This window comes from Pseudophryne corroboree, unplaced genomic scaffold, assembly GCF_028390025.1.
Source record: "Pseudophryne corroboree isolate aPseCor3 unplaced genomic scaffold, aPseCor3.hap2 scaffold_150, whole genome shotgun sequence".
In the NCBI taxonomy this organism is placed as follows: domain Eukaryota; kingdom Metazoa; phylum Chordata; class Amphibia; order Anura; family Myobatrachidae; genus Pseudophryne; species Pseudophryne corroboree.
The window spans coordinates 759,947-771,875 of record NW_026968131.1 but is presented as its reverse complement, the minus strand read 5'-3'; the positions used below and the strand labels follow the sequence as shown (position 1 = coordinate 771,875).

The following is an 11,929-nucleotide window of genomic DNA, read 5'->3' as shown; positions in this document are numbered from 1 at the left end:
CACTGCTTGGATGACATCACCATATGCAAATCCGTCTTCTGCAGAACTTCCCCCAGGAATGCTTGCACTAGTTGTTGCATTTGGTTTGTTGTTTGGGGGTGCTTCAGTATTAGGCAGCCTTCTGCCCTCCCATGTTCATCTGAAAATATGTGTTCTCCCTGCAGTTGTTGTCCCCAGATGAGAGTTCCCTTGTGCTGCCTCAGTTGAATCTCCTTTACTTGACAGAGATGTGCATGAGCAGCGGCCCTCCCCAGCCCTATCCCAAATCATACTTATTTTGCATAGGAGATACCATGGTCATGAAGATTACTCTCCCAGGGTGAGGTTCATTCATTGCATTCTGGGTATGCTGACCCCTGTGATTTCCCCAAATGTGGGAAACGTGACTGCTTTATTTGTTGGTAGTGGGGGACTGTGTTTGTGTTTTCCTCTGATCTCTGGTAAAAGTCAGATTTCTTTGTTTCAGATCTTCCTCTAGCCTTGTTCTTCTTTCGAGAGTTTCCTTGTGCTGCCTCAGTTGGATCTCCTTCACTTGACAGGGGGGTGCCCGAGCAGCGACCCTCCCCAGCTCTAGCCCAACTCCTACTTACCTGCCAGGTGAGATACTATGATCATGAAGGTGCTTCTCCCAGGGCAAGGCTCACCCATTGCACTCTGGGTGTGCTGCCCCTGCGATTTCCCCAAATGTGGGAAACTTGACTGCATAATTTGTGTTTCCCCTGGTCAGGTCTCGTATAATTCAGATCTCTTTGTCTCAGGTCTCTCTCCAGCCTAGTTTGCTGTCTGTTTCCACTTCTCTTTTCTTGAGCCGCTCCCTTCTATGCCCTTGCGCACTATCCTGACTTCTCCTCCTTTCTGCTTACTTTGTGCCTTCCAACGCACAATGCGAACTACAGGTAGTGCTGCAGGGCCCACACCCTTTTACTTGCCTTACAGAGCAGCTCTGGAGCTGTTACAGTGCCCAGCTGCTGCAAGAAATCAGCTTGAATGCTTCAGGGGCTGGGGCATAGCCAACATGAGCCCCACACCGAAGGAGGGTGGAGGTGTTTAATGCAAACTAGGGGTCAGCCAAGTGCTGCAAAAGGCCACCATGCCCTGCACGCCCCTTTTCTCTTTTCATATGCAGACGAGGGTTGAAGCCAACTTTGACCCACTGCTTGGATGACATCACCATATGCAAATCTATCTGCTGCAGGCCTTCCCCCAGGAATGCTTGCACTAGTTGTTGCATTTGGTTTGTTGTTTGGGGGTGCTTCAGTATTAGGCAGCCTTCTGCCCTCCCATGTTCATCTGAAAATATGTGTTCTCCCTGCAGTTGTTGTCCCCAGATGAGAGTTCCCTTGTGCTGCCTCAGTTGAATCTCCTTTACTTGACAGAGATGTGCCTGAGCAGCGGCCCTCCCCAGCCATATCCCAAATCATACTTATTTTGCATAGGAGATACCATTGTTATGAAGATTGTTCTCCCAGGGTGCGGTTCATTCATTGCACTCTGGGTATGCTGACCCCTGTGATTTCCCCAAATGTGGGAAACTCGACTGCATTATTTGTGGTAGTGGTGGACTGTGTTTGTGCTTTCCTCTGGTCAGCTCTGGTAAAAGTCAGATTTATTTGTCTCAGATCTTCCTCTAGCCTTGTTCTTCTTTCGAGAGTTCCTTTGTGCTGCCTCAGTTGGATCTCCTTCACTTGACAGGGGGGTGCCCGAGCAGCGACCCTCCCCAGCTCTAGCCCAACTCCTACTTACCTGCCAGGTGAGATACTATGATCATGAAGGTGCTTCTCCAAGGGCAAGGCTCACCCATTGCACTCTGGGTGTGCTGCTCCTGCGATTTCCCCAAATGTGGGAAACTTGACTGCATAATTTGTGTTTCCCCTGGTCAGGTCTCGTATAATTCAGATATCTTTGTCTCAGGTCTCTCTCCAGCCTAGTTTGCTGTCTGTTTCCACTTCTCTTTTCTTGAGCCGCTCCCTTCTATGCCCTTGCGCACTATCCTGACTTCTCCTCCTTTCTGCTTACTTTGTGCCTTCCAACGCACAATGCGAACTACAGGTAGTGCTGCAGGGCCCACACCCTTTTACTTGCCTTACAGAGCAGCTCTGGAGCTGTTACAGTGCCCAGCTGCTGCAAGAAATCAGCTTGAATGCTTCAGGGGCTGGGGCATAGCCAACATGAGCCCCACACCGAAGGAGGGTGGAGGTGTTTAATGCAAACTAGGGGTCAGCCAAGTGCCGCAAAAGGCCACCATGCCCTGCACGCCCCTTTTCTCTTTTCATATGCAGACGAGGGTTGAAGCCAACTTTGACCCACTGCTTGGATGACATCACCATATGCAAATCTATCTGCTGCAGGCCTTCCCCCAGGAATGCTTGCACTAGTTGTTGCATTTGGTTTGTTGTTTGGGGGTGCTTCAGTATTAGGCAGCCTTCTGCCCTCCCATGTTCATCTGAAAATATGTGTTCTCCCTGCAGTTGTTGTCCCCAGATGAGAGTTCCCTTGTGCTGCCTCAGTTGAATCTCCTTTACTTGACAGAGATGTGCCTGAGCAGCGGCCCTCCCCAGCCATATCCCAAATCATACTTATTTTGCATAGGAGATACCATTGTTATGAAGATTGTTCTCCCAGGGTGCGGTTCATTCATTGCACTCTGGGTATGCTGACCCCTGTGATTTCCCCAAATGTGGGAAACTCGACTGCATTATTTGTGGTAGTGGTGGACTGTGTTTGTGCTTTCCTCTGGTCAGCTCTGGTAAAAGTCAGATTTCTTTGTCTCAGATCTTCCTCTAGCCTTGTTCTTTCGAGAGTTCCTTTGTGCTGCCTCAGTTGGATCTCCTTCACTTGACAGGGGGGTGCCCGAGCAGCGACCCTCCCCAGCTCTAGCCCAACTCCTACTTACCTGCCAGGTGAGATACTATGATCATGAAGGTGCTTCTCCCAGGGCAAGGCTCACCCATTGCACTCTGGGTGTGCTGCCCCTGCGATTTCCCCAAATGTGGGAAACTTGACTGCATAATTTGTGTTTCCCCTGGTCGGCTCTCGTATAATTCAGATCTCTTTGTCTCAGGTCTCTCTCCAGCCTAGTTTGCTGTCTGTTTCCACTTCTCTTTTCTTGAGCCGCTCCCTTCTATGCCCTTGCGCACTATCCTGACTTCTCCCGTCTGCTTACTTTGTGCCTTCCAACGCACAATGCGAACTACAGGTAGTGCTGCAGGGCCCACACCCTTTTATTTGCCTTACAGAGCAGCTCTGGAGCTGTTACAGTGCCCAGCTGCTGCAAGAAATCAGCTTGAATGCTTCAGGGGCTGGGGCATAGTCAACATGAGCCCCACACCGAAGGAGGGTGGAGGTGTTTAATGCGAACTAGGGGTCATCCAAGCGCCGCAAAATGCCGCCATGCCCTGCATAACCCTTTTCTCTTTTCATATGCAGATGAGGGTTCCAGCCAACTTTGGCCCACTGCTTGGATGACATCACCGTATGCAAATTCGTCTCCTGCAGACCTTCCCCCAGGAATGCTTGTACTAGTTATTGCATATGGTTTGATATTTGATGGTGCTTCAGTATTAGGCAGCCTTCCGCCCTCCCATGTTCATCTGAAAAGATGTGGTCTCCCTGCAGTTGTTGTCCCCAGACGAGAGTTCCCTTGTGCTTCCTCAGTTGAATCTCCTTAACTTGACGGGGGAGGGGCTGCCCGAGCAGCCACCCTCCCCAGCCCTATCCCAACTCATACTTATTTTGCATATGAGATCTCTATATCATGAAGATTGTTCTCACAGGGTGAGGTTCATCCATTATATTTTAAAATAGGAAGGTTCAAATTACATATTTGAATTGCATCTATGTGCTGGATTCAAATGTCCCCCCCCCTTCCTTTCTCAATTGTGCCCATCAGCAGCTATTCTAAGGTTGCTGCCAATGGGTGTGACACATTAATTTCTTCTGTGGGGTACACTGGACTCCACAAGGATTCACATTGGGGTGTAGAGTAGGATCTTGATCTGAGGCACCAACCGGCTCAAAGCTTTTGACTGTTCCCAAGATGCTCAGCGCATTCTCCTCTATAACCCCGCTTCCATGAACAGGGAGCTCAGTTTGTAGTTGTTGCCTTCAGTAGCAGGCCACTTAACAGGGGCCTGCCTCAAGCAGCCTATTCTTAGCTATTAATTTTGACAAGAAAAGAAGAACTTTTTTTATGAGAATCTACAAGGGCTGCAGCAGGCTAGGTCTAATAGACATCTTTACTGCAGCTTCATCACTCCCAGCGGCACTGTATACTCCCGTGCCCTGGTTGCTGGGTCACTGCAGCGGAGGCTCCGGTTTCTTCCTAAGGTCAGTCACACACAATGTAACACCCCGGTATAACAAGTGTGTAAACTATGTGGAACAGGTCAGGGATACCTTGATGGACTATTCCTCCTTCAGCAGCAGCTCTTCTCTATTCCTGGCAGAGAGGCAAGGTTTCCCCAGACACAAAGAAAGGCAGGCAGGGCTTTGTATGAAAGAATAAATGGTTTACCACATAACTCAGAAATGGAACTGATTACAGTAGGGAAGGGAAAGATTTGATTCAAGCAACTTAAACACAGACACCATATACACTTTAAGTCATTACACAAATGGTAATATAACTAAATCTGAGATTAATACTATGTTGCTTAGTAATAGAAATCAACTTATGCAGACAATATTTAAGTCCCAGATAACATTGGTGTCACTGCAGGGAGTCTCTATGTGCACGTTGGGGCCCGGTTATGTTGTTACATAGTTATATGCAGCTATTGTCTCCTTTAGCTGTGAACAAAATATTGTAGCTCTGTGTAGTAAAGATGATTGTTTAAAACAAACTGGAGCTGCTTCCCATGTAAATCGCTGCATAGGTATAGTAAATATAGGATAATGTCCTTTGCAGTGGAGTAGGTTTCAGTATAAATATGGATTTATCTCACCCAGTCAATAGATGTTTCTGAGGCAGTTTCCCCTCAGATGTAGGCCAGTCAGCATTGGTATAAAGGCTTTATACTCTCCTGTCTCTGACACTTGCTGTGCACTCTCTTGGCTGAGAGTGTCATGGCGTTCTTACTTGTTAATTGCTGCACTTCCACTGCTGTATTTTGCACTACTGCTTACTCTCTCATGCAATTTTCAGCTTATTTGTCTCCCCTCTCTCAGCTGCTCATCTCTGCGTAATGGCGTCGCCAGCTCTTTCCTCACCATGGCTCCAACTGACTTCTCAAACTGCTGTTCAATTTTCTTTTAAATAAACTTTATTTAAAATGGCACAGGCAACTACACTGTTGTCAAAAATGTCCTTGTTGTTATGGGATATCACACGTGCCCCCCCCCAAAACATGCGTGTCCTCACGCATTTTGGTTTTATCCCTATATAAACTTCTCACTATATCCAGTCACATTCATTAGTGAACACAGATTATGTCTGAAACATTAACATTTATCAACATTTTTAACATCAGTATCTGATAGGTATAATTCCTTTTGTGCTATAGTACATTAACACATGCTCCTGGAGCAATCGGTTGAAATCTGGACAGTATATGGTCTTGAAAAGTTTGTCTAGGAAACCTCAACCCCCCTGCCATGGATGAGTATTGAACTCATTCTAAACTGTCTTTGGGACATGCTGTACAAAACTGCAGCTGACTATGGTGGTTTTCTGTTTTGCAAGCCCTAGTCTTCTTGCCTCCTTGTCGGTGACAAACCACCTTAGTCTGCTGTAAATACATTATATGAGCCTCTTCCATTCCATCTTGGGATTCAGTATCACAGCTGGTTTGGGACAATGGATTCTGGAGAGAAAGAGGCAGCAAGGTTCTTCTTACAGAACAGGTTGGACAGTTTCGGCACCATCTCTTGATGTCTTCCCTCATTTCAACCCAAAAGAACTTTTTCCAGATGCTTGTTTCCATCCTTTTGCACCCAGGGTGACCTGACTTGTCGTGATATTCTTCAAGCACATAACAAGCACTTTGTCTTGGAATTACAAGTTGACTGATCCTATAATGAGTATTAGGATCCACACTACATCGAACCAACTGTCCTTTCTCTTCAAACAGCCTTTCTCGCTGTCTCAACAACTTCAGGAGTTCTGGCGAGGATTCTTGCCTTTGTCGCTTGGTCAGGTATTTCCCAATCTTCAGTAAGGCTTTGAGGTGTCTTATCATCTGACTTTTATCTTGCAGGTGGTCAAAACTGGTTCCTTGAATAGGTTGCTCACAGTTTCTAGAACTGGATGCTATATTATTCATGCCTAACATTGAAGCATTCTTTCGGATAATCTGGACACTGGAGATGGGCATTTCTATCATTATTTGGCTAGCCTTATTTTTTTCATGTTCCTCTCTTACAGATAATTCTGTTATCATTCTTCCCTTTTGTTTGGCTATCCCAGGTTGAAGGCCTTGTTTCTCCTGGAGCTTGTCAGTTTGAAACTCTCCTTGGAGTGCTGCTACGAGCTCCTCACAGCAGTTCCGCAACACATTCATGCCCACTATCACTGGAGGCAATCCATCATCTTGGGCAGTGGTGATGCCTTGCTGTGGTAGCACTGTTCGTCCGATTTGAATTTCAGCTTCCCAGTATCCTTTGCAAGGGATGCAGTGCCCATTGCTTGCAATCGGGTTTATCAATGTGGAAGTTGACGGAAACATCTGTTCCTCAGTCCAATGCTGCTCAAACTGTGTTGCTTGTATTGTGGTCACTTGTGATCCAGTGTCTAAGAGAGTGGGCATTGAGACTCCATTGATGCAAACTTGAACCACCGGGCATTGGCTAACATAACGGGTTAACCACATGAATTTGGAGTTTAAATGATCTGGCTGCTCAAATTCTCTCTTAATTTGTCCGCTTCCTTCACAGCTTTGAAAAATGGGTCGCCTTTGGGAGGCAAAGTGGTTGGAAAAAAGTGTCTCCCTGTTTCTATGTAGGTCCCATTGGGAACTGTTCAGTGGTCTCCTCTCCTGGCACCATTCCATTTCTTCATGGAGCAGTGCCTGCTGTCTCTTCAGAATCTGCAGGTCTCTGCGCATCTCTGTCACACCACGTGTCAGTTCAGCCAGCAGACTTCGTAACTCACTAGAAGAGTCAAATATGCATGTCTTTGAACATGGCACTGTCACTCCTTTTACTGTAGGTGGGTAAGTAGCTCCTTTAAAACTTGACTCCTGGGCATCAGAATTCTCTTGATACCGTGGCATCTCTGGAATAGACTCTTGTGGAACAGCCCCTGAAGTAAGACTGGAGCCTAGAACTTTAATCGCAGCCTCTTTAAAATCCAGGAATGTGCTTCCAGGCTTCTGCAATCTCAATAGTCGCAGCTGAGTTTTTACAAATTCGCCCCTTGCACCTTCAGTGAACTGGTCCAATAACATTTTCTCTTTGTCATGCACTTCCTCAGGGTCTGCTTGCTGAACATCTCTGAGTGCTTCCTGAAAGCTGAGGGCATAGCCCCGTAGTGACTCTCCTGGTTGTTGCTTTCGAGCAAAGAAGTGCATTTTAAGTTCTGACACTGTCCTTGTGTCAAATGTGGTAGCAAGCCTGTTGAGGATCTGGTCCACAGTCTTCTTCTCTTCAGTAGGCCAGGAAGTAACCTCTCTAAGTGCAAGCCCTTTCAACTGTCCCATCAAGATCTCCACCTTTTGCTGCTCTTTCAGCGGGTACAGACGAAACAAAGACTGCAGTAGTATCCTCATCAGTTTATTTTTGTCAATTACCATTTTAATAATCGGGTAAAGAAAATTAAGTGGATTTTTGAAAGAAAACAATACTGTCAATATACTATTAAAACAAATTAAAATGGTAAAAGTTATTGTACTTTAAGTAAAAATAAAAGAGCAAAAATATCAATCCCAGTTTTGGATTACTTTAATTAACAAAAAAAAATGCATATAGCAGAGGATAGTTTCAATCTGCCTACCTCTGGGCTATGGACCCAGCATGCTTCCATTACAGTACTCTGCTGCACATGTAATTGCAAGAGATCCTGAAGCACTCACTCATCATGGGAAAGTACCAATGTGTTTCTTCATTGGTTGATGGAAGAAACATCTTACAAAAACTCTCCAGATTATTGACTATTTAAAGTTTTTCTTGGAAACGTTCTAGATGAATGCTTATCAGCCTTTGTCAGTATATACTTTTGCAAAGTGTCGCTGTTGCGCAATCAGTTAGTGTGTACGGCTATTAACCAAAAGGTTGGTGGTTCAATCCCACCCAGGGACGTAATTGACCTTGTTATCAGATTTTGGTGATCTTTAAGTAGACAAGTCAAAATTTCAAAAACCCCTCTTATGGTGTAGGGTACCTGGCCTTCTCTGATGTAATCAGAGTTAGATTTGATTCAGTGATTTTATAAAAACAGCTAGGAAGCACAATTTAGCAGTGGTTTGCAGAGAAAAAGAAATATGCTGGCAAAAAAATCCAATTGAGTGATTAAACAGCTCTTCATTTTCTGGCTTTACTTTTATGCTAACAAATTTGTTCTCTGAAAAGTGTCCACAAAGCCAAATATCTGATTAACATCTTTGTAGGGATGGTTTTTCACCTATTACTAAATTAAACTTGCTTCATTGGAAAGGCAGCAAGATGCATCCTCATTTCAATATCTACTGAAATAATACAGGTTGACACCAGGAAACATTAACGCCACTGCATCCTTGCTGCTTTCTCATGTGGAAGTCTGTTTAATGTGAAAACAAGGTGATATCTAATTAGCACACAGGTAAGGAATTAAGAAAATCTTTATTTAAGGGTGAAGATGTTTCTCACAAAATCGTTGCCCCAATGCATCATTGAAATTCAAGCTGGAAAGATGATTTTAATATATCACTTGTACATTTTGTATTGCTCTTCTGGTGACAATGTAGTTTGTTTTTGTCAATTACCATTTTAATAATAGGGTAAAGAAAATTAAGTGGATTTTTGAAAGAAAACAATACTGTCAATATACTATTAAAACAAATTAAAATGGTAAAAGTTATTGTACTTTAAGTAAAAATAAAAGCTAAAATATCAATCCCAGTTTTGGATTACTTTAATGAACAAAAAAAAATGCATATAGCAAAGGATAGTTTCAATCTGCCTACCTCTGGGTTATGGACCCAGCATGCTTCCATTACAGTACTCTGCTGCACATGTAAGTGCAAGAGATCCTGAAGCACTCACTCATCATGCGAAAGTACCAATGTGTTTCTTCATTGGTTGCTGGAAGAAACATCTTACAAAAACTCTCCAGATTATTGACTTTTTAAAGTTTTTCTAGGAAACGTTCTAGATGAATGCTTATTAGTCTTTGTCAGTATTTACTTTTTGCAAAGTGTGTCTGTGGCGCAATCGGTTAGTGTGTTCAGCTATTAATCAAAAGGTTGCTGGTTCAATCCCACCCAGGGACGTGATTGACCTTGTGATCAGATTTTGGTGATATTTAAGTAGACAAGTCAAAATTGCAAACCCCCTCTTATGGTGTAGGGTACCTGGCCTTCTCTGATGTAATCAGAGTTAGATTTGATTAAGTGATTTTATAAAAAAAACAGCTAGGAAGCACAATTTAGCAGTGAGTTGCAGAGAAAAAGAAAAATGCTGGCAGAAAAATCCAATTGAGTGATTAAACAGCTCTTCATTTTCTGGCTTTATTTTTATGATAACAAATTTGTTCTCTGAAAAGTGTCCACAAAGCCAAGTATCTGATTAACATCTTTGTAGGGATGGTTTTTCACCTATTACTAAATTAAACTTGCTTCATTGGAAAGGCAGCAAGATGCATCCTCATTTCAATATCTACGGAAATAATACAGGTTGACACCATGAAACATTAACGCCACTGCATCTTTGCTGTTTTCTCATGTGGAAGTCTGTTTAATGTGAAAACAAGGTGATATCTAATTAGCACACAGGTAAGGAATTAAGAAAATCTTTATTTAAGGGTGAAGATGTTTCTCACAAAATCGTTGCCCCAATGCATCATTGAAATCCAAGCTGGAAAGATGATTTTAATATATTACTTGAACATTTTATATTGCTCTTCTGGTGATAATGTAGTTTGTTTTTGTCAATTACCATTTTAATAATCGGGTAAAGAAAATTAAGTGGATTTTTGAAAGAAAACAATATTGTCAATATACTATTAAAACAAATTAAAATGGTAAAAGTTATTGTACTTTAAGTAAAAATAAAAGAGCAAAAATATCAATCCCAGTTTTGGATTACTTTAATTAACAAAAAAAAAATGCATATAGCAGAGGATAGTTTCAATCTGCCTACCTCTGGGTTATGGACCCAGCATGCTCCCATTACAGTACTCTGCTGCACATGTAAGTGCAAGAGATCCTGAAGCACTCACTCATCATGGGAAAGTACCAATGTGTTTCTTCATTGGTTGATGGAAGAAACATCTTACAAAAACTCTCCACATTATTGACTTTTTAAAATGTTTCTAGGAATCGTTCTAGATGAATGCTTATTAGCCTTTGTCAGTATGGACTTTCGCAAAGTGTTGCTGTGGTGCAATCAGTTACTGTGTAAGGCTATTAACCAAAAGGTTGGTGGTTCAATCCCACCCAGGGACGTAATTGACCTCGTTATCAGATTTTGGTGATCTTTATGTAGACAAGTCAAAATTTCGAAAACCCCTGTTATGGTGTAGGGTACCTGGCCTTCTCTGATGTAATCAGAGTTAGATTTGATTCAGTGATTTTATAAAAACAGCTAGGAAGCACAATTTAGCAGTGGGTTGCAGAGAAAAAGAAATATGCTGGCAAAAAAAATCCAATTGAGTGATTAAATAGCTCTTCATTTTCTGGCTTTATTTTTATGCTAACAAATTTGTTCTCTGAAAAGTGTCCACAAAGCCAAGTATCTGATTAACATCTTTGTAGGGATGGTTTTTCACCTATTACTAAATTAAACTTGCTTCATTGGAAAGGCAACAAGATGCATCCTCATTTCAATATCTACTGAAATAATACAGGTTGACACCAGGAAACATTAACGCCACTGCATCCTTGCTGCTTTCTCATGTGGAAGTCTGTTTAATGTGAAAACAAGGTGATATCTAATTAGCACACATGTAAGGAATTAAGAAAATCTTTATTTAAGGGTGAAGATGTTTCTCACAAAATCGTTGCCCCAATGCATCATTTAAATTCAAGCTGGAAAGATGATTTTAATATATCATTTGTACATTTTGTATTGCTCTTCTGGTGACAATGTAGTTTGTTTTTGTCAATTACCATTTTAATAATCGGGTAAAGAAAATTAATTGGATTTTTGAAAGAAAACAATACTGTCAATATACTATTAAAACAAATTAAAATGGTAAAAGTTATTGTACTTTAAGTAAAAATAAAAGAGCAAAAATATCAATCCCAGTTTTGGATTACTTTAATTAACAAAAAAAAATGCATATAGCAGAGGATAGTTTCAATCTGCCTACCTCTGGGTTATGGACCCAGCATGCTTCCATTACAGTACTCTGCTGCACATGTAAGTGCAAGAGATCCTGAAGCACTCACTCATCATGGGAAAGTACCAATGTGTTTCTTCATTGGTTGATGGAAGAAACATCTTACAAAAACTCTCCACATTATTGACTTTTTAAAATGTTTCTAGGAATCGTTCTAGATGAATGCTTATTAGCCTTTGTCAGTATGGACTTTCGCAAAGTGTTGCTGTGGCGCAATCAGTTACTGTGTAAGGCTATTAACCAAAAGGTTGGTGGTTCAATCCCACCCAGGGATGTAATTGACCTTGTTATCAGATTTTGGTGATCTTTATGTAGACAAGTCAAAATTTCAAACCCCCTCTTATGGTGTAGGGTACCTGGCCTTCTCTGATGTAATCAGAGTTAGATTTGATTCAGTGATTTTATAAAAACAGCTAGGAAGCACAATTTAGCAGTGGGTTGCTGAGAAAAAGAAATATG

The 11,929-nt window shown here is 42.4% G+C and overlaps 6 non-coding genes across 6 annotated transcripts; all 6 read left to right on the top strand.

The window, feature by feature from the left end:
- The first annotated feature begins 268 nt into the window (after positions 1-268).
- Positions 269-433, top strand: LOC135000074 (U1 spliceosomal RNA). The gene has a single exon (XR_010202111.1). It is a non-coding gene; the product is annotated as a U1 spliceosomal RNA (small nuclear RNA).
- A 149-nt stretch (positions 434-582) lies between these two features.
- On the top strand, positions 583-745 carry LOC134999941 (U1 spliceosomal RNA). The gene has a single exon (XR_010202006.1). It is a non-coding gene; the product is annotated as a U1 spliceosomal RNA (small nuclear RNA).
- A 674-nt stretch (positions 746-1,419) lies between these two features.
- Positions 1,420-1,583, top strand: LOC134999777 (U1 spliceosomal RNA). Its single transcript, XR_010201849.1, has one exon. It is a non-coding gene; the product is annotated as a U1 spliceosomal RNA (small nuclear RNA).
- Positions 1,584-1,735: 152 nt separating this feature from the next.
- Positions 1,736-1,898, top strand: LOC135000090 (U1 spliceosomal RNA). Its single transcript, XR_010202123.1, has one exon. It is a non-coding gene; the product is annotated as a U1 spliceosomal RNA (small nuclear RNA).
- A 674-nt stretch (positions 1,899-2,572) lies between these two features.
- LOC134999776 (U1 spliceosomal RNA) lies at positions 2,573-2,736 on the top strand. The gene has a single exon (XR_010201848.1). It is a non-coding gene; the product is annotated as a U1 spliceosomal RNA (small nuclear RNA).
- A 149-nt stretch (positions 2,737-2,885) lies between these two features.
- On the top strand, positions 2,886-3,048 carry LOC134999926 (U1 spliceosomal RNA). The gene has a single exon (XR_010201991.1). It is a non-coding gene; the product is annotated as a U1 spliceosomal RNA (small nuclear RNA).
- The last annotated feature ends 8,881 nt before the right edge of the window (positions 3,049-11,929 follow it).